The following is a 23,409-nucleotide window of genomic DNA, read 5'->3' as shown; positions in this document are numbered from 1 at the left end:
CTATATTTAAAATAAATAAGCAGCAAGGACGTACTGTACAGCACAGACACTGCTCAATACACTGTAATAACCTAAATGGGAAAATAATTTGAAAAAGAATAGAAACATGTATATGTATAACTGACTCACATTGCTGTATACCTGAAACTAACCAACATTTTTAATCAACTATATTCCAATATAAAATAAAAATTAAAAAAGAAAATAGTGACAAACTTATAGCTATAAAAAGTATTTATTGATAAAACTACAATAATAGATAATTTAACAAACAGTGTCCAGTTTCTCCATGAAGGATTGAAATTTCAATATCTAATTATACTAGAGAAATCAAGACACACTGGACTTCTCCCAGATCATAGAATGAATTACTCCTGGACTTATGATAAGGATCCTCCAAATTAAGCCAGACTTTTAAACAACATTTTGCCAGCATCTATCTTTGCCAAATGCTAATAAAATATCAGAATCCAACTACCATCAAGAATGGAAGATACTTTTAAGGCTCTACTGGGGATAGGTTTTCACCACATGAAAATCTGACCTTCAGTAAACATTTTCATCTATAATTTCTTCTCTGATCAGAAGTCATGTAGAATTACCTACTGAAGGAAGAACATACTTCTTAGGAGAAGAGAAGAAAGTTGTAATCTTGCCCTGAAAATAATTCTTTCCCAGAGAGTTAAGAATCATTCCTCAGCTCTTGGATAACCAGTTATGATCAAACGTGGGAAAAATAAATAATGAAGACTGGAAAACCATAAAAAACGAAGAAAGAGGAATCTGTTCCAAATGAAAAAATAAGATAAAACCCCAGGAAAAAAACCCCTAATTAAATGGAGATAAATAATTTACCTGATGAAGAATTCAAAGCAATAGTTATAAAAATGCTCACTAAATACATGAAAATAATAGAGGAACACAGTGAAAATTTCAATAAAGAACTCAAAAATATAAAAAAGAACAAATCAGAACTGAAGAATAGGGAATTCCCTGGTCATCCAGTGATTAGGACTCTGTGTTCTCACTGCTGAGGACCCAGTTCAATCCCTGGTTGGGGAACTAAAATTCCACAAGCCATGTGGCATGGTTCCTCCACCATAAAACAAAAAATTAGGACCTTTTGTCCTAGAAGTAGAATTGAAGAATAAAATAATGAAATAAAAAATACACTGCTAAAGATTAACAGAACATTAGGTGATATAGAAGAAAGTATATGCTATGTGGAAGACAGAATAGTGGAAATCAATCCAAACAGAAGGAAAAAACTGTTTTTAATGAGGATAATTTAAGATGCCTCTAAAACAAAATCTAGCATACTAACATTTGTATTATAGGGTTCCCATCAAGAAGAGAGATAAGGGAGCAGAACACATGTTTAATGAAATTGTAGCTGAAAACTTCACTAAACTGAAGAAGGAAACAGATATCCAGGTCCAGGAATCACAGAGTCCAAATCAAGATGAAATCAAAGAGATCCACAGCAACACATACTATTTAAATGGCAAAAGTTAAAGAGTAAATGGTTAAAGAGATCATTTTAAAGGCAGCAAGAGACAAAAAGAAAAGAAAATGATTATATAAAAGGGAATCTCTATAAGGCTATCAGCTGATTTTTTAGCAGAAACATGGTTGGCCCAAGGGAGAATCATGATATATTTTAAAGTGCTGAAATGAAAATCCTATAACCAAGGATATTCCACACATCAAGTTAATCATTCAGAATTGATGGAGGGATAAAGAGTTTCCCAAGAAGCAAAAATTAAAAGAGTGAATCACCACTAATCCAGCCTTACAAGAAACGTTAAAAGGTCTTCTTTAAGTGAAAAAGAAAAGGCTATAAAAAGATATAAGAAAATATTCAAAGGAAAAATATCTCACTGGAAAAGGTAAACATATAGTAAAGTCACTACATCAACCAGTTAAGTAATCTAGTACAAAGGTTAAAAAACAAAAATTGTTAAAATAACTATACCTATAATAAACAGTTAAGGGATAAATGTCAATTTGTAAAATATGATGCCAAAATGAAAAAAGTTGGGGAGTATAAAAGATATAGAGTTTTAATATTTTTGAATGTATATATTTATATTTGTGTGTGTGTTTATATTTCATACAAATGGAAATAAAAAGAAGCTTGGGTAACAAAACTCATATCATAGAAAAGGGAATTTTTTAAAAATCTATAACAAAATACAAAGAATGGTATTATAACATTCTTAAATATATGTGGCCTAATATAGGAACACCTAAATAAATTTTAAAAATTAATAAGCATAAAGAAAGAAATTGACAGTAAGACAATAATAATAGGAATTTTAATCTACTAGTTACATCAATGGATATATGATCCAGACAGGGAAAAAAATAAGAATCAGTGGCCTTACATTGCACATTACTCCAGATGGGTTTAATAGATATGTATAGGACAAGTCATTCAAAAACAGCACAATACACATTCTTTTTAACTGCACATGAAAATTTCTCCAAGATAGAACACAAGCTAGCCCAGAAAACAAGTCTAAATAAATTTTAAAAGATTGAAATTATCTCAATAGACACTGAAAAACCATTTGACAAAATTCAAATTCCATTCATGATAAAAATTCCTATTGAAATTCTGATAGCGGGAACATACCTCAACATAATAAAGGGCATTTATGACAAACAGACAGATACCATCATAAAAAATGGTGAAAAGTTGAAGACCTTTTCTCTAAGTATTGAAAGTCCTAGACTGAGTATTAAGACAAGAAAAGACATAAAAGGCATCCAAACTGAAATGGAAGAAGTAAAACTGTCACAATTTCATGATACTATATACAGAAAACCCTAAAATCTACAAAAAACCCTGATTAGAACTAATAAATGAATTTGGTAAAGTTGTGGGCACAAGATTAATATAGAGAAATTTGTTGTTTTTCTATACACTAATAATGAAATCGAAAGAGAAAGCAAAACATTCAAAATCACATGTAAAAGAATGAAATACCTAGGAATAAACTTAATGAAGAAGATGAAAGACCTATCCTCTGAAAAACTATAAAATATTGTTGAAGGAAATTGAAGATAATTCAAAGAAATAAAAATATACCCTGCATTATTGCATTGGAAGAATTAATATTGTTAAAATGGCCACACTAGCCAAAGCAATCTACCTATTTAATGCAATCTCTATCAAAGTACCCATGACATTTTTCACACAACTAGAGCAAATAATCCCAAAACTCATATGGAACCACAAAAGACTGAATTGCCAAACCAATCTTGAGGAAAAAAAACAAAGCTGGACGTATGACGCTCCCTGGCTTCAGAATACAGTACAAAGCTTGAGTAATAGAAACAGCATGGTACTGACAAGAAACAGACACATAAATAAATGGAACAGAATAGAGAGTCAATTAATCTGTGACAGAGGTAAGAATACACAATGGAGAAAAGACAGTCTCTTCAACAATTGGTACTGAAAAAACTGGGAACCTACGTGTAAAAGAATGCAATTAGAACATTTCCTCACACTGTATACAAAAATTAACTCAAAATGGATTAAAGATCTAAATGTAATACCTGGTATCATAAAACTCCTAGAAGAGGACACTTTTTGACATACATCGTAGCAATAATGTTTTGGATTGTCTCTTAAGGAAAAAAAGCCAAAGAAAAAGGGGGGGACCTAATTAAACTTAAAAGCTTTTGCACAGCAAAAGAAATCTCGACAAAATGAAAAAAACAACCTACTGAATGGAATAAAATATTTCCAAATGATATGACTGACAAGGGGTTAATATACAAAATATGTAAATAGTTCATAAAACTCAATATCAAAAACACAAAATACTCATTTTTTAAAAATGGGCAGAAGATCTGAACAGACATTTTTTCAAAAAAATATATGGATGGCTTAACAGGACATAAGAAGCTGAATATCAGAGAAATGCAAATCAAAACCACAATGAGTGGTATCACCTCATACCTGTGAGAATGGATATCATAAAAAAATCTACAAATAACAAATGTTAGCAAGGATGTGGGGAAAAGGGAACCCTTGTACACTGTTGGTGGAAGTGTATATTGGTGCAGTCACTATAGAAAACAGCATGGAGTTTCCTCAAAAAGCTAAAACTATGATCCAGTAATTCCACTACTAGGTATTTATACAAAAAGATAAAAGACAGTAGTTTAAAAATATATATTCAGCCCAATGTTCATAGCAGCATTGTTTACAATAGCCAATATATGGAAGCAACCTAAGTGTCCATTAACAGATTAATGGATAAAGAATATATATATACCACTATTCAATGCAATATTATTCAGACTTAAAAAAAGAATAAATTTTTCAATTTGCAACAACATGGATATAATTGGAGGGTAGTAAGCTTAGAGAAATAAGTCAGACATAGAAAGACAAGTACTGTTGTTTTCACTTATATATGGAAATTGAAAAATGAAACAATATAACAAAACAGAACCAGACTCACAGATTAGAGAACAAACTAGTAGGTATCCGAGGGGAGAGAGTTAGGGGAGGAGCAAAATAGGTAAAGATGATTAAGAGATACACACTGCTAGGTACAAAATAAATAAGTTACAAGATTTTTAGGTACAGTACAAAGCATATAGTCAATATTTTATAATAACTCTTTACAGAGTATAATTTTATAAAAATATCAAAATACTATGTTGTACACCCAAAACAAATATAATATTGTAAATATTGTAAGTCAACTATACTTCAATTTTTTTTAAAGTTTACACAATACCATCCTCAACTGGACTCAGTCATGTATACTGTCCAGATGGTCTCAACAACACATTAGTATCTCAAGGCTGTGTTCTTGAGCTACCTTCTAGCATGAGGAAGGCAAGAAGAACACATATTCTAAGGACAGAGGAGGGTGGATCCCTGATGCCCAGATACATCTCAATGTTCAGTCAGTCATCACATCTTTTTTTTTCTTTTTTTTTTGCGGTACGCGGGCCTCTCACTGTTGTGGACTCTCCCGTTGCAGAGCACAGGCTCCGGACGCACAGGCTTAGCGGCCATGGCTCACGGGCCCAGCCGCTCTGTGGCATGTGGGATATTCCTGGACCGGGGCATGAACCCTTGTCCTCTGCATCGGCAGGTGGACTCTCAACCACTGTGCCACCAGGGAAGCCCAGTAGTCACATCTCTTGACAAACTTCTCTAACATCCAGTTTCACAAAATGTGCAGGATAATAACATAAATCTATGGAGACAGAAAGTAGACTGAGGGTTGCCAGGGTTTGCAGAGAGAGGGGAATAGAGAGTGACTGTTAATGTGATGGAGTTTCTGTTGGGGATAAAGAAAATGCTCTGGAATTATATAGCAGTGATAAGCAATAATTTGAATATAATAAAAAAATATTGAATTATACACTTTACAAGAGTGGATTTTATGGCATAGTAATTATATCTTAGTTCAAAAATAAAATAAAAATTAACTGGGTGTCCACAATATTTTCCAGTCATGGTTACAGGTAAATTCTTTAATACACTTTACTGTACTTTATGTACCCTGTGAAAATGTTTAATTGTGGTAATTCTTATATGATTTTTCTTTGAAACCATATAAGGCACCACTTTTACAGGTAGTTGGTGAGATGATGGAATTTTCCTGCAGGAAGTGTCAATTACTTTAGGAAGAGACAAAGCCTGGGACAAAAAAAATCTGTAAAGCATACTTGGGATGAAAGAAGATGGGACATCTATTTCTCCAAGTGTCTTATTGCTACTGTCTTGAACTGGTACTTCAAGTTTGAAGGCATGCCCAGAAGACATGGAAGAGAGAGCTACTGCTAACTCACTGCGGAGTTCTGGGAGCCAGGTGGATTGGTATCTTGCAGTTAGGCAGGAAAGCAACCCTCTCAGGGATATGGTGAGAATGAATCACGATCCAGGTGCATCAGACTGCCAAAAATTTTTTATTGTATGTTACTTTCTATGTTGAATCTCTTGTTTCATCTTTCCCTGATATTAAGTGAAGACCATAGGAGGGAAGATCAAGATGGTGGAGTAGGAGCACATGGAGCTCATCTTTCCTTACAAATATATCAAAAACACATCTGTATCTGGAACAATTCTCACAGAATACCAACTGAAAGCAAGCAGAATATCTCATGTAACTAAATCTACAAGAAAGAGCCCCACATAACTGGGCAGGACTAAATAATAAAAGGGACTCGAGATAGGACCTGCTCCCTTGGGAGGGAGCCATGAAAGAGGAAAGATTCCCTCACCCTGGGAACCTGCTTCAATAGTTGGAACGTCCACCAGGACAAATAGTGAGCTGCAGAGGTGTGGAATTTGCCTGAGAGCAGTGTGCATGGGCTGGCTTTCTACCAAGCAAGCTAGAGAAGAATTGGTGCTGATAGCTGCCACATTGCTGCACTTCCCAGCCTGAGATGTACACCCACCTACTTGTATGTGCAGTGGCTGGGTGCTGAAACTTGGGCTTCAACAGACAAACTTAGGGAGAGTACTTGGTTTGGCTGTGCAGAGACAGGATGAAAGGCCTGGAGTGTGATCCAGGCCAAAATTGGGGTTGTGTGTTGGAAAGAGCATGGGTACATACACCCTATTATCAAGGGGTAGGGTATGATTGGGCCCACCATAGAAACCTCATTGCCAGTGTGCTCATCACAGGGCATAGCTTCCATGGATTTGGGGGGCTTGTGTTTGTGAGTGTGCATACTCTGAAGGCAGGCAGGGATGAATGCATAAGATGATTATCAATGTTCTTGCAGTGGAGACACGTCTGATTTTCTGGGCACACACACCAGGTGGCAGGCAGTGTCACAGAGTCACACATTCCCGTGGAGAGCTCCTGGAGAGGAATATGCAGTGGGTCCTTTCCCAGAGGAAGTACCCCAGTACCACTTACCACACAGGGCAGCTTAGAACTGGATCTGGTGGTTTCTACTCCAACAACTTGGGAGCAGACCCTGCCCCTGACAGGGTTGTGACAACCACAGAGCAAACAGGAGGCTCCACCCAACATCCAGTACAGACTCTGGTCACTGCAATGTCAAACACACTCCCTATCAAGGGGAAAATGGCCAGCACACACTGAGGAAGACTTCCCAAACCTAAAGAAGGAAACAGGTATTCAGGTACAGGAAACACAGATGGTCCCAAACAAGATGAACCAAAACAGACCCACACAAGACATATCATAATTAAAATGGCAAATGTTAAAGAGAAAATTCTAAAGGCAGCAAGAGAAAAACAAAGAGTCAGTTAAAAGAGAACCCTCATAAGGCTATCAGCTGATTTCCCTAGAGAAACTTTGCAGGCCAGAAAGGAGTGGCAATATATAGTCAAGTCACAAAAGGGAAAAGTCTCCAACCGAGGATATTCCACACAACAAGATTATCATTTAGAATAGAAGAATAGATAAAGAATTTCAAAGACAAGAAAAATTAAAAGAATACAGCAATAATAAACTTATCCCAAAGAAATATTGAAAAGTCTTCTCTAAATAGAAAAGAGTTAAGAATCTCTAGGAAAGGGAATGTCACAATAGGAAAGGCAAATACGTGAAAGGATTGAAGATCACATAAATAAGGCAGCATACAGATTTTAAAAAATCAAAAAAATATTTTTGAAAGTGATGATAACCAAAATGAGCAGCAAAAGGATAAACATGAAGATGTAAAATAGAATATCAAAATCAGGAAATGTGGGGGCAGTAAGAAAATATACATCTTTGAGAATATGTTTGAGCTTACATGGCTATCAATCTAAAGTGAGTAAATAATTTCATGGGTTAACATAGTTCAAAACTAGGGTGAACACAAATCAAAACATAAATGTAGAAACATACAATAGACTCACAAAAAACAATGAAAAAAACTCAAGCATAATACAAAAGAAAACCATCAACCACAAAAGGAAAAACAAAAAAGAAGAAAGAAATGCAGAAAAAATACAAAATCAACTGGAAAACAAGGTTTAAAATGGCAATAAATACATTCATGTCAATAATTATTTTAAAAGTCAATGAAATAAACTCTCCAATCAAAAAACTTTGAGTGCCAGACTGGATAATAAAACAAGAATATACAGTATACTGCCTACAAGAGACCCACTTTAAGGTGAAGGACATAAACAGATTGAAAGAGTGGGGATGGAAAAGATATTTCATGCAAATGGAAACTACAGTAAAGTGGGGGTAGCAATACTCATATCACACAAAATAGACATTAAAACAAAGGTGATAAAGAAAGACAAAGAAGAACACCATATAATTAAGAAAAGGATCAATACAAGAAAAGGATATTACTCTCATTAACATTTATGCACCCAATATAGCTGCACCTAAATAAATAAAACATATACAGATACAAAAGGAGAAACTGATGGGAACACAATATTAGTAGATTTTTAAAAACATCTTTATTGAAGCATAATTGCTTTAAAAGGGTGTGTTAGTTTCTGCTTTATAACAATGGGAATCAGCTATACATATACATATAACCCCATATCTCCTCCCTCTTGCGTCTCCCTCCAACTCTCCCTATCCCACCCCTCTAGGTGGTCACAAAGCACCAAGCTGATCTCCCTGTGCAATGCGGCTGCTTCGCACTAGCTATCTATTTACATTTAGTAGTATATATGAGTCCATGCCACTCTCTCACTTCAGCCCACCTTACATTTCCCCAACCCTCCCTTTGTCCTCAAGTAATTCTCTACCTCAGTGTCTTTATACCTGTCCTGTCACTGGTTCATAAGAACCTTTCTTTTTTTTTTTTCTTTTTTTTAGATTCCATATATATGTGTTAGCATATGGTATTTAGTTTTCTCTTTCTGACTTACTTCACTCTGTACCACAGATTCTAGGTCCATCCACCTCACTACAAATGAATCAGTTTTGTTTCTTTTTATGGCTGAGTAATATTCCATTGTATATATGTGCCACATCTTCTTGATCCATTCATCTGTTGATGGACACGTAGGTTGCTTCTATGTCCTGGCTATTGTAAATAGAGCATCAATGAATATTGTGGTACATAATTCTTTTTGAATTATGGTTTTCTCATATACTGGTATATGCCCAGTAGTGGGATTGCTGGGTCATATGGTAGTTCTATTTTTAGATTTTTCTGGAGCCTCCATATTGTCCTCCATAGTGGCTTGATCACCAACAGTGCAAGAGGGTTCCCTTTTCTCCACACCCTCTCCAACATTTATTGTTTGTAGATTTTTTGATGAAGGTCATTGTGCCCGGTGTGAGGTGATTCCTTATTGGAGTTTTGATTTGCAATTCTCTAATGTTTAGTGATGTTGATCATCCTTTCATGTTCTTCTTGGGAATTTGTACATGTTCTTTGGAGAAATGGCTATTTAGGTATTCTGCCCATTTTTGGATTGGGTTGTTTTGTTTTTTGATATTGAGCTGCATGAGCTGCTTGTAAATTATGGAGAATAATCCTTTGTCAGTTGCTTCATTTGCAAGTGTTTTCTCCCATTCTGAAAGTTGTCTTTTGGTCGGTTTCCTTTGCTGTGCAAAAGCTTTTAAGTGTCATTAGGTCCCATTCGTTTAATTTTGTTTTTATTTCCATTACTCTAGTAGGTGGGTCAAAAAGGATTTTGCTGTGATTTATGTCAGAGTGTTCTGCCTATGTTTTCCTGTAAGAATTTTATAGTGTCTGGTCTTACATTTAGGTCTTTAAATCATTTTGAGTTTATTTTTGTGTATGCTGTTAGGGAGTGTTCTGATTTCATTCTTTTAAATGCAGCTGTCCAGTTTTCCCAGCACCACTTATTGAAGAGGTTGTCTTTTCTCAATTGTATATTCTTGCCACTTTTATCAAAAATAAGGTGACCATATGTGCTTGGGTTTATCTCTGGGCTTTTTATCCTATTCCACTGATGCGTATTTCTGTTTTTGTGTCAGTGCCATACTGTCTTGATTACTATACCTTTGTACTATAGTCTGAAGTCCAGAAGCCTGATTCCTCCAGCTCCATTTTTCTCTCCCAAGTTTGGTTTGGCTATTTGGGGTCTTTGTGTTTCCATACAAATTGTGAAATTTTTGTTCTAGTTCTGTAAAAAATGCCAATGGTAGTTTGACAGAGATTTCATTGAATATGTAGATTACTTTGGGTACTATAGTCATTTTCACAATGTTGATTCTTCCAATCTAAGAATATGGTATATCTCTCCATCTGTTTGTATCATCTTTAATTTCTTTCATCAGTGACATAATTTTCTGCATAGTTTTCTGTGTAATTTTCTAATGAAACTTAAAAGCTTTTGCACAGCAAAGGAAACCATAAGCAAGATGAAAAGACAGCCCACAGAATCGGAGAAAATATTTGCAAATGAAGCCACTGACAAAAGATTAATCTCCAAAATTTACAAGCAGCTCATGCAGCTCAATATCAATATCAGTGACTTATAATTTTCTGTCTCCCTAGGTAGGTTTGTTCCTAGGTATTTTATTCTTTCTGTTGCAATGGTAAATTGGAGTATTTTCTTAACTTCTCTTTAAGATATTTCATCATTATTGTACAGGAATGCAAGAGATTTCTGTGCATTCATTTTGTAAACAGAAGCTTTACCAAATTTATTGATTAGCTCTAGTAGTTTTCTGGTAGCATCTTTAGGATTCTCTATGTGTAGTATCAGGTGATCTGCAGTGACAGTGTTACTTCTTCTTTTCCGATTTGGATTTGTTTTAGTTCTTTTTCTTCTCTGATTGCTGTGGCTTAATGTTCCAAAACAATGTTGAATAATAGTGGTGAGAGTTGGCAGCTTTGTCTTGTTCCTGACCTTAGTGGAAATAATTTCAGTTTTTCACCATTGAGGATGGTGTTGGCTGTGGGTTTCTCATATATGGCCTTTATTATGTTGACGTAAGTTCCCTCTATGTCTACCTTCTGGAGGGTTTTTACCATAAATGGGTGTTGAATTTTGTCAAAAGCTTTTTCTGCATCTATTGAGATGATCATATGGTTTTTATTCTTCAATTTGTTAATATGATGTATCCCATTGATTGATTTGCATATATTAAATAATCCTTGCATTCCTCAGATAAACCCCACTTGATCATGGTGTATGATCCTTTTAATGTGCTGTTGGATTCTGTTTGCTAGCATTTTGTTGAGGATTTTTGCATTTATTTTCATCAGTGATATTGGCCTGTAGTTTTCTTTCTTTGTGGAATCTTTGTCTGGTGTTGGTATCAGGGTGATGGTGACATCGTAGAATGAGTTTGGGAGTGTTCCTCCTTCTGCTATATTTTGGAAGTGTTTGAGAAGGATAGGTGTTATCTCTTCTCTAAATATTTGATAGAATTTGCCTGTGAAGTCTTCTGGCCCTGAGCTATCGTTTGTTGGAATATTTTTAATCACAGTTTGAACTTCAGTGCTTGTGATCATCTGTTTATATTTTCGATTTCTTCCTGGTTCAGTCTCAAGATGTTGTGCTTTTCTAAGAATTTGTCCATTTCTTCCAGGTTGTCCATTTATTGGATATAGTTGCTTGTAGTAATCTCTCATGATCCTTTGTATTTCTGCAGAGTCAATTGTTACTTCTACTTTTTCATTTCTAATTTTATTGATTTGAGTCTTTTCCCTTTTTTTCTTGATGAGTCTGGCTAATGATTTATCAATTTTGTTTCTTTTCTCAAAGATGCAGATTTTAGTTTTATTGATTTTTGCTATTGCATTTTAGTTTTTATTTCATTTATTTTCTGATCTGATCTTTATGATTTTTTTCATTCTTCTAACTTCAGCGTTTTTTGTTCTTCTCTGTGTGGTTGTTTTATGTGTAAGGTTAGGTTCTTTATTTGAGATTTCTCTTCTTTCTTGAGGTAGGATTTTATTGCTATAAACTTCCCTCTTAGAATTGCTTTTGCTGCATCCCATATGATTTGGGTTGTTGTGTTTTCATGGTCATTTGTTTCTAGGTATTCTTTTTATTTCCTCCTTGATTTGCTCAGTGATCTCTTGGTTATTTATTAGTGTATGTGTAGACTGTATGTGTTTGTATTTTTATAGATTTTTTCCCTGTATTTGATATCTAGTCTCATAGTGGTGTGGTCAGAAAAGATACTTGATACATTTTCAGTTTTCTTAAATTTACCAAGGCTTGATTTGTAACCCAAGATATGATCTATCCTGGAGAATATTCCATGAGCACTTGAGAAGAAAGTGTATTCTGCTGTTTTAGATGGAATGTCCTTTAAATATCAATTAAGACCCTCTTGTTTAATGTATCATTTAAAGCTTGTGTTTCCTTATTTCTTTTCATTCTGGATGATCTGTCCATTGGTGAAAGTAGGGTGTTAATATTCCCTACTATGATTGTGTTACTGTCGATTTCCACTTTTACAGCTCTTAGCATTTGCCTTATGTATTGAATTGTTCCTATGTTGGGTGTAGAAATATTTACAATTGTTATATCTTCTTCTTGGATTGATCCCTTGATCATCATGTAGTGTCCTTCTTTGTCTCTTGTAATAGTCTTTATTTTAAAATCTATTTTTTCTGATATGAGAATTGGTACTCCAGCTTTCCTTTGATTTCCATTCACATGGAATATCTTTTTCCATCTCCTCACTGTCAACCTGTATGTGTCCGGAGGTCTGAAGTGAGTCTGTTGTAGACAGCATATATATGGGTGCTGTTTTTGTATCCATTCAGCCAGTCTATATCTTTTGGTTTCAGCATTTAATCCATTTTCATTTGAGGTAATTATCGATATGTATATTCTTATTACCATTTTCTTAATCGTTTTGGGTTTGTTATTGTAGGTCTTTTCCTTCTCTTGTGTTTCCTGTCTAGAGAAGTTCCTTTAGCATTTGTTGGAATGTGGGTTTGGTGGTGCTGAATTCTCTTAGCTTTTGCTTGTCTGTAAAGGTTTTAATTTCTCTGTCGAATTGAATGAGATCCTTGCTGGGTAGAGTAATCTTGGTTGTAGGTTTTATTCTTTCATCATTTTAAATATGTCTTGCCACTCCCTTCTGGTTTGCAGTGTTTCTGTTGAAAGATCATCTGTTAACCTTATGGGGATTCCCTTGTGTGTTATTTGTTGTTTTTCCCTTGCTGCTTTTAATATTTTTTCTTTGTATTTAATTTTTGATAGTTTGATTAATATGTGTCTTGCCATGTTTCTCCTGGGTTATCCTGTATGGGACTCGCTGAGCTTTCTGGTCTTGATTAACTGTTTCCTTTCCTGTATTATGGAAGCTTTCAACTGTAATCTCTCCAAATATTTTCTCAGTCCCTTTCTTTTTCTCTTCTTCTTCTGCAACCCTTATAATTCTAATGCTGGTGTTTTTAATATTGTCCCAGAGGTTGCTAAGACTGTCATTAATTCTTCATTCTTTTTTCTTTATTCTGCTCTGCAGTAGTTATTTCCACTATTTTATCTTCCAGGTCACTTATCCATTCTTCTGACTCTGTTATCTGCTATTTATTCCTTCTAGAGAATTTGAAATTTCATTTACTGTGTTGTTCACCATTGTTTGTTTGCTCTTTAGTTCTTCTATGTTCTTGTTAAACATTTCTTGTATTTTCTCTATTCTATTTCCAAGATTTTGGATCATCTTTACTATAATTATCTGATTTTTTTTTCAGGTTAAACTGCCTATTTCTTCTTCATTTGTTTGGTCTGGAGGGTTTTTCCCTTGCTCCTTCATCTGCTGTGTGTTTCTCTGTCTTCTCATTTTGCTTAACTTACTGTGTTTATGGTCTCCTTTCACAGGCTGCAGGTTTGTAGTTCCAGTTGTTTTTGGTGTCTGCCCCCACTGCTAAGTTTTTTTCACTGTGCTGTGTAGTCTTCCTGGTGGAGGGGACTAGTGCCTGTGTTCTGGTGGATGAGGCTTGATCTTGTCTTTCTTGTGGGTAGGTCAGCCTCCAGTTGTGTGTTTTTGGGTGTCTGTTACCTTATTATTATTTTAGGCAAGCTTTCTGCTAGTGGGTGGTGTTGTGTTCCTGTCTTACTAGTTGTTTGACATCGGGTGTCCAGCACTGTAGCCTGCTGGTCATTGAGTTGGAGCTGGGTGTTGGCGTTGAGATGGAGTTCTCTGGGAGATTTTCACCATTTGATATTATGTGGAGTGGGGTGGTCTCTTGTGGACCAATGTCCTGAACTCGGCTGTCCCACCTCAGAGGCACAGGCCTGATGCCCAGCCTGAGCACAAAGACCCTGTCATTCACATAACTCAGAGTTAAAGGGAGAAAAGAAGAAAGAAAGAAAGAAAGAAAGAAAGAAAGAAAGAAAGAAAGAAAGAAAGAAAGAAAGAAAGAAAGAAAGAAAGAAAGAAAGAAAGAAAGAAAGAAAGAAAAAAAGAAAGAAAGAAAGAAGGAAGGAAAGAAAGAAGGAAGGAAAGAAAGAGAGAAAGAGAAAGAGAGAAAGAGAAAGAGAGAGAAAGAATGTTATTAAAATAAAAAAATAATTATTAAAAATAAAAAATTAAAAAGTAACAAAAAAAGAGAGAGAGCGATAGAAAGAAAGAAGAGAGAAACCATACCAAGAAACAAATCCACCAATGATAACAAGCATTAAAAGCAATACTAAAAGAAAAAAAAAGGACACAGAGAACCCTAAGACAAATGGTAAAAGCAAAGCTATACTGACAAATCACACACAGATGCATACACATACAAACTCACAAAAAGATAAAAAGGAAATACATATATATATCATTGCTCCCAAAGTCCACCACCTCAATTTGGGATGATTTGTTGTCTCTTCAGGTATTCCACAGACGCATGATACATCAAGTTGATTGTGGAGACTTAATCCACTACTCCTGAGGCTGCTGGGAGAAAGTTCCCTTTCTCTTCTGTGTTTGCACAGTTCCTGGGGTTCAGTTTTGGATTTGGCCCCGCCTTTGCATGTTGGTCACCTGAGGGCATCTGTTCCCCACTGAGAGGATGGTGTTAAAATAGCAGCTGATTAGGGGGCTCTGGCTCACCCAGGCCTGGGGAGGGAGGGGTACAGAATGTGGGGTGAGCCTGTGGCAGCTGAGGCCAGCATGATGTTGTAACAGCCTGAGGTGCACTGTGTTTTGTCCCTGGATCACGGGACCCTGGCAGTGGCATGCTACACAGGCTCCTAGGAGGGGAGGTGTTGATAGTGACATTTGCTTGCACACTGGCTTCTTGTTGGCTGCAGTAGCAGCCTTAGCATCTCATGCTTGTCTCTGGTGTCCATGCTGATAGCGGAGGCTTGCATCTTTCTCTGGAGTTCATTTAGGAGACACTCTTAACCCCCTCTCCTCACGCACTATGAAACAAAGAGGAAAGAGAAAGTCTCGTGCCTCTTCAGCAGTTCCAGACCTTTCCCCAGAGGACACACTCCCGGCTAGCTGTGGTGCACTAGCCCCCATCAGGCTGTGTTCATGCAGCCAATCCCAGTCCTCTCCCTGGGATCTGACTTCCGAAGCTGGAGCCTTAGCTCTCAGCCCCCACCCACCACAGCAGATGAGCAGACAAGCCTCTTGGGCTGGTGAGTGCTGGCCAGCACTGATTCTTGTGCAGGTGTCTCTCTGCTTTGCCCTCTGCACTGTTGTTGCTGTGCTGTCCTCTGTGGTTCCAAATCTTCCCCCTGGCCACCCGTCATCTCCACCAGTGAAGGGGCTTCCTAGTGTGTGGAGACTTCCTCCTTCACAGTGCCCTCCCCGAGGTGCAGGTCCCATCCCTAATCTTTTGTCTCTGTTTTCTCTTTTTTCTTTTTCCCTAACCATGTGTATGGGGAGTTTCTTGCCTTTTAGGAGGTCTGAGTTCTTCTGCCAGAATTCAGTAGGTGTTCTGTAGGAGTTGTTCCACATGTAGATGTATTTCTGATGTATTTGTTGGGAGGAAGGTGATCTCCACGTCTTACTCTTCTGTCATCTTGAAGGTCTGGAGGGAGAACCAGGAGGTGGGGCCGGGCTCTGTCCCTACTTCTTCCCCATGTGGACAGGTGCACACAAGTCCTTTCACTGCCTCTTCTCTTGGAGTGGAAGCCTGCAACATAAAATGGGTGTGTGAATTTGGGTGTGTGGGAGGTTTTCCAGGGCCACCAGCTGGCTGTGCCCACACTACACACACCCCTTCGGGCACTGAACTCCCCTCTCAGTTGAGCACCACCCTGTGGGGGTTTGCCCAGGGCACAGTGTCACGTTGCTGCTGCCAAGCGCTGCTACTGCTGCTTCAGGAGGAGGAGGAAGTGTAAAGACACGGGGGACAGTCCTTGGTCTAGAGCATCCCCACACTGCAATTTCTCCATTAATGGAACTTTTAACTCTTAGTGTCAATCACCTATTTCTCTCATCTTCCCACCCTCCTACTCTCTGGCAACCACTTTTTAGTTTTCTGTATCTATCTGCTTTGTTTTTTCATTTTTTTTTTTTAGTTTCCACAAATATGTGAAATCATACCATATTTGTCTTTTTCTGTCTGACTTATTTCACTTAGTGTAACACCCTCTAGGTCCATAGATGTTCTTGCAAATGGCAAGATTTCCATCTTCTTTATGGCTGAGTAATATGACAGTGTGTGTGTGTGTGTGTGTGTGTGTGTGTGTGTGTGTGTGTATCACTTCTTTATCCATTCATCTATTAATGGCACCTAGTTTGCTTCCATATCTTGGCTATTGTAAATGATGCTTCACTGAACATTGGGGTGCATATATCTTTTTGAACTAATGTTTTCTTCTCTGGATAAATACCCAGGAGTCGAATTGCTTGATTGTACCATAGTTCTATTTATTAATTTTTGATGAACCTTCATACTGTTTTCCATAGTGGCTGCACAAATTCACATTGCCACCAACAGTGCACTGTAGTTCCTTTTCCCCAAATCCTCACCAAAAATTGTTATTTGTTATCTTGTTGATAGTAGCCATTGTGACAGGTGACAGGTGTCAGATATCTCATCGTTTTGATTTATATTTCCCTGATTAGTTATATCGAGCATCCTTTCTTGTGCCTGTTGGTCATCTGTATGTCTTCTGTGCAGAAATATCTATTTAGGTCTTCTTCCCATTTTTGATTGTTTTTTTTATATTGAGTTGTATGTACTGTTTGTATATTTTGGATATTAACCTCTTATTGGATATATTATTTGCAGATATCTAATTCCATTCAGGAGGCTCTCTCTTCATTGTGTTGACAGTTTTCTTCCATGTCAAAAAGCTTTTTGTTTAGTGTAGTCCTATTTGTTTATTTTTCCTTTCATTTTCCTTGCCTGAGGAGACATATTTAAAAAATATTGCCAATGTCAAAGACAATGCTGCTTAAGTAATCTTTGTCAACCAAAAACAAAATGCACAACCTAAAACTTGAGAGTTATGTTTCATTTGGTGGACATGCTGAGGACTTAAGCCCAGGAGACAGGCTGTCAGATAGCACTGAGGGACCATTCCCAAGGTGTAAGGGAAGAACCAGGATATATAAAAGTTTTTTGCAGAAAAAAAGTGTTGTCAAACCTCAAAAGGTTACTGCTAATTAAAGAAAAAACAGACATCCAAATTTAATGAATTTAGTGCTTTTCTGTGTATGAGAAGATGGAAGAGTCTGAGCTTAATGAAATCGTTCCTTTGATATGCACCTTAACTATTTATGGCCAGTATCCCATTTTTCTCCATCCTGAATCTGCTCAAGGTGTACAATTGGTGCTGGTTACAGAGACTAATGGCTTATTGACTGAAATATTCTTTGCTTACTGATTTGGCAGGTGGCATTCTTTGTTCACATCTTCTGAGAGTTAACTTCAGGTCTTACATTTAAGTCTTTAATCCATTTTGAGATTTTTTTTTACATGGTTTGAGAAAGTAATCCAGTATGATTCTATTATATGTGACTGTTTGATTTTCCCAACATCAACTATTGAAGAGGCTATCTTTTCCCCACTGTATGTTCTTGCTTCCTTGTTGTAGATTAATTGACCATATGTGTGTGGGTTCATTTTTCAGTGATATACTTTGAAATCAGAGAGCATAACACCTCTAGCTTATTAGACTTTCTCAATATTGTTTTGGCTATTCAGGGGTTGGAATTTCCATAAAACTTTTAGAATCTTTTGTTTTTGTTTGTGAAAAATACCATGGTTATTTTTATAGTAATTGCATTGAATCTGTAGATTTTTTTTGAGTAGTGTGGTCATTTTAGCAATATTAATTCTTCCAATCCCTTAACATGGTATATCTTTCCATTCTTGTCATCTTTTAAATTATTTCATCAGTGTCTTATAGTCTTCCAAATATAGGCCTTTTACCTCTTTAGTTATGTTTATTCTTAGGTATTTTATTCTTTTGATGCAATTGTAAATTAGACTTTTAAAATTTCTTTTACTGATAGTAGTTTGTTGCTAGTGTATAGAAATGCAACAGACTTAAGTGTATTGATTTTGTATCCTGCAAATTTACTGAAATCATTTATTAGTTCTAATAGTTTTTTGGTGGTGTCTTTAGGATTTGCTATATATAGTATCATGTCATCTGCAGAAAGTGACAGTTTTACTTCTTCCTTTGCAATTTGCATTCCTTTTCTTTTTTTTTTTTTTTTTTTTTGGTCATACTGTTGTGGTCATAAAAGATGCTTGATATGATTTCAATCTTCTTTAATTTATTGAGAATTGTTTTGTGGCCTAGCAGGTGATCTATCCTGGAGAATATTCCATGTACATTTGAAAATATATGGGTCATCTGATGATTTTGGAAGGAATGTTTTATATATATATACACACACACATACATACATACACATATACATAAATGTCCATCGGGTTTAAAGTGTTGTTTAAGACCAGTGTTTACTGTTTCCTTATTGATTTTCTGTCTGAATGATCTGTCCACTTATGTAAATGGAGTGTTAATGTCCCCTACTAATATTGTGTTACTGTCAATTTCTCCCTTTAGGTCTGTGAATATTTGTTTCATATATTTTGGTTCTCCTGTTTTGGGAACATACATATTTACAATGTTTATATCTTCTTCTTGGATTGATCTCTTCCTTATTACATAATGTCTTTCTTTGTCTCTTTTTATAGTTTTTGTTCTAAAGTCTATTTTGTCTTATATAAGTATGGCTACCCCTGCTTTTCCACATTTTCTTTTGCATTAAATAAATATTAATTTTCATCCCCTCACTTTAAGTCTATGTGTGTCTTTAGATCTGAAGTTAGTCTCTTGTATGCAGTACATAGATTGATCTTGCTTTTTGTATCCATTCCGTTATTTTATGTCTTTTGATTAGAGCATTTAGCCTATTTGCATTTAAAATAGTTGTTGATAGGTATGTACTTATTGCCAATTGGTTAATTGCTTTGGAGTTGTTTTTGTAATTCCTTTTGTTAATTTCTTCTTTTGCTCTCTTCCTTTGTGATTTGATGACTATCTTTAGCCTATGTTTGGGTTCCTTTCTCTTTTGTGTGTCTCTACTATACATTATTTTGTTTGTGGTTACCATGAAGATTATATATCACAATCAATATATATACATGATTATTTTTATTGCTGATCCCTTAAATTCAAACTCATTTTAACAACCCTGCATTTTTACTCCCCTCCATATTTAATGTTTTTGACAACATACTTTACATATTTTTTGCTTTGTGTATCCCTTAACTACTTATTGTGGATATAAATAATTTTACTACTTTTGTCTTATAACCTTCCTACTAGCTTTATAAGTGGTTGATTTACTACCTTTACTGTAGATCTGCCACTACCAATGAGATTTTTCCTAATTTTCATATTTATAGTTGTGGCCATTTTTTGCCTCTTATAGAAGTCTCTTTAACATTTTGTAAAGCTGGTTTCATGGTGATGAACACTTTTAGCTTTTGCTTGTCTGTAAAACTCTTGATCTTGCCTTCAAATCTGAAGATAACCTTGCTGGGTAGAGTATTCTTGATTACGGATATTTTCCTTTCATCACTTTATATTATGCCACTCCTTTCTGGGCTGCAACATTTCTGCTAAAAAGTCATCTAATAGGCTTAGAGTAGTTCCCTTGTGTGCAGCTAGCTGCTTTCTGCTGTTGCCTGTTGCCTTTAATATTCTCTCTTCATCTTTAATTTTTGCCATTTTAATTACAATGTATCTTAGTATGGTCCTCTTTAAGTTGATCCTGTTTGGGACTATCTCTACTTCCTGGATCCTTCCCAGGTTAGGGAAGTTTTCAGCTGTTATGTCTTCAAATATGTTCTCTGCCCCTTGTGCTCTCTCTTCTCCTTCTGGGAGACATATAATGAGAATTTTAGTACACTTGATGTCTTCCCAGAGATCTCTTAAACTGTCCTCACTTTTTACTTTTGTTTTGGATTGTTTCTCTTTTTAAGTTTCCTTTAACAAATTTTGGATGACAGACACATTTTAAAAAATATCTGCTGTGCACAATAGAAAAGGCAAGGAAACAGAAATCAGTCAGCATGAATTCATCTCCAATTTTAATAAAATGTCAAAGCATATGTATTCTTTGTTTTGTTTTGTTTTAAATAAAAATAATCATATATTATCTTTTGCAGTTTTGGTGTGTCCAAAATTAAGGCATAGCACAGGAGAAATGGCTCCATGATAACTAGAGCCCCAGGGAGAAGGCCTTAAAGCTGGGGGCTGGAATCTTCTGAAGGCTCATTCATTCACGTATCTAGTGCTTGATATTGGGGTCACCATACATGGCCTTTCTGTGTGGCCTGGGCTTCTTCCCAACATGGTAGCTGGGTTATGAGTGTAAGCATTCTTTACTGTGTGCTTCCTTTTACCAGTGATCTTTTCCATTCATAATTTTCTTGTTTCTAGTTGTGACCTTTTCCTTTCCTCTTAGAGAAGTTCCTTTAGCATTTGTTGCAAAGCTGGTCTTGTGGTGTTGAATTCTCTTAGCTTTTGCTTGTCTTTAAAGCTTTTGATTTATCTGTTGAATCTGAATGAGAGCCTTGCTGGGTGTATTCTTGGTTGTAGGTTCTTTCCTTTCATCACTTTAAATATACCATGCCACTCCCTTCTGGCCTGCAGAATTTCTGTTGAAAAATCAGCTGATAACCTTATGGGAGTTCCCTTGTATGTTATTTGTCTATTTTCCCTTGGTGCTTTTAATATTTTTTCTTTGTCTTTAATTTTTGTCAATTTGATTACTATTTGTCTTGACATGTTCCTCCTTGGCTTTATCCTGCCTGGGACTCTCTGCACTTCCTGGAATTGGGTGACTGTTTCCTTTCCCATGCTAGGGAAGTTTTCAGCTTTATCTCTTCAAATATTTTCTCAGATCCTTTCTCTCTCTCTCTTCTCCTTCCTGGACCCCTATAATGCAAATATTGGTGCATTTAATGTTGTCCCAATGACCTCTTAGACTGTCTTCATTTCTTTCCATTCTTTTGTCTTTATTCTTTTCTGCGGCAGTGATTTCCACCATTCTGTCTTCCAGGTCACTTATCCATTCTTCTGCTTCAGTCATTCTGCTATTGATTCCTTCTAGTGTATTTTTTTTCATTTCAGTTATTATATTATTCATCTCTGTTTCTTCTTTAATTCTTCTGGTCTTTGTTAAACATTTCTTGCATCTTCTCAATCCTTACCTCCATTATTTTTCCAAGATCCAGGATCATCTTCAGTATCATTATTCTGAATTCTTTATCCAGAAGTTTGCTTATCTCAACTTCACTTAGTTGTTCTTCTAGGCTTTTATCTTCCTCCTTCATCTGAGATATATTTCTCTGCTGTTTCATTTTGTCTAACTTTCTGTGATTGTGGTTTCCATGCCACAGGCTGAAGCCTTGTAGTTAGTTCTTCTTGCTTCTGCTCTCTTCCCTCTGGTGGATGAGGCTATGTAATAGGCTTGCGCAGGCTTCCTGATTAGAGGGACCGGTAGTGGGTAGATCTTGTTCTTGTCTCTCTAGTGGGCAGGGTGTGCTCAGTAAAACTTTAAGCCTCTTGTCTGCTGATGAGTGGGGCTGTGTTCCTGCCCTGTTGGTTTCTTGGCCTGAGGCTTCACAGCACTGGAGCCTACAGACTGTTGGGTAGGACTAATAGTAGCCTCCAGGAGGGCTCATACCAATAAGTACTCCCCAGAATTGCTGCTGTGAGTGTCTTTGTCCCTGTGGTGACACCCAGATGCCTCCTGCTTCCACAGGAGACCCTTCAATGTCAGCCAGTAGCTCTGACCCAGTCTCTTATGAGGTCACTGTTTTGTCCTCTGAGTTCTGGTGCTCATGGGTCCTTGTGCATGCCCTCCAAGAGTGGAGTCTCTGTTTCCTCCAGTCCTGTGTAATTCCTGTGATCAGACCCTGCTGCCCTTCAAAGCCAGATTCTCTGGGGCTTCCTCCTCCCATTGCCAGACCCCCAGTCTGGGAAGCCTGACATGGGGCTCAAAACTTTCACTCCAGTGGGAGAATGTCTGTGGTATAATTGTTTTCCAGTTAGTGGGTCGCCCACCTGGCAGGTATGAGATTTAATTTTATCACAATTGCACTCCTCTTATCTCACTGTGGCTTCTTCTTTGTCTTTGGATGTAGGGTATCATTTTGGTAGGTTCCACTGTTTTTTTTGTTGATGGTTGTTCAGTAACTAGTTGTGATTCTGGTGTTCTTGTAAGAAGGGGTGAGCACACGTCCTTCTATCCTGCCAACTTGGGCTCTGTCCTCACTTTTTAAATTTTTGTTTCTTTCTTTTGTTCAGCTTCAGTGATTTCCACTACTGTGTCTTCCAGTTCACTGATCTATTGCTTTTTGTAATCTAATCTACTGTTGTATTTTTTTAATTTCAGTTATTATATTTTTCATCTCTGTTTTGTTCTTCTTTGTATTTCTAACTCTTTGTTAGAAACTTCTGTCTTCATTCATTCTTCTCCTGAGTTCTTTGAGTATCTTTATGAACATTATCTTGAACTCTTTATCAGGTAGTTCACTTAGCTCTACTTCACTTCATTCCTGTTCTTGGGTTTTATCTTGTTCCTGGATTTTGGACACATTTCTATGTCACCTCATTTTGCATAATTTTCTGGTTTTACTTCTAAATATTTGATTGTTTGGTTACGTTTTCTGATCTTGGAGAAGTGACTGTATATAAGAAATGTCCTGTGGTGCCCAGCTGCATACTCTCTTCTGATCAACAGAGTTATATGCTCTAAGGGTGCCCTCTATGTTGGCTGCACATGCCCTTTTGTTGTGGCAGGCTGACTACTGTGGGCACACTGGTAGACATGGATGGCCCTCAGCCTGGTTGGTTACAAGGCCCTGCCTAGTATGAAGGCTACTGGCTGCTGGTGGGTGGGACCAGGTCAGGAGTCAGGTAGCAGTTCTGGCTACAGAACTCAGAGAGGATGGGGATTCCTGGACTAATACCAGCCCACAGTTGGGTGGAGCCAGGTCCTAGGGTAGTTGTCAGTGGAGCTGGGAGTCCCAGAACTAGTGTCAGCCTGATGGCAGTTTGGTCATGGCCCCAAGGGACTCTAG

This window comes from Grampus griseus (genome assembly GCF_964374135.1).
Source record: "Grampus griseus genome assembly, chromosome: 15".
NCBI classification, from domain to species: Eukaryota; Metazoa; Chordata; class Mammalia; order Artiodactyla; family Delphinidae; genus Grampus; species Grampus griseus.
Note: the sequence above shows the minus strand (reverse complement) of the source record.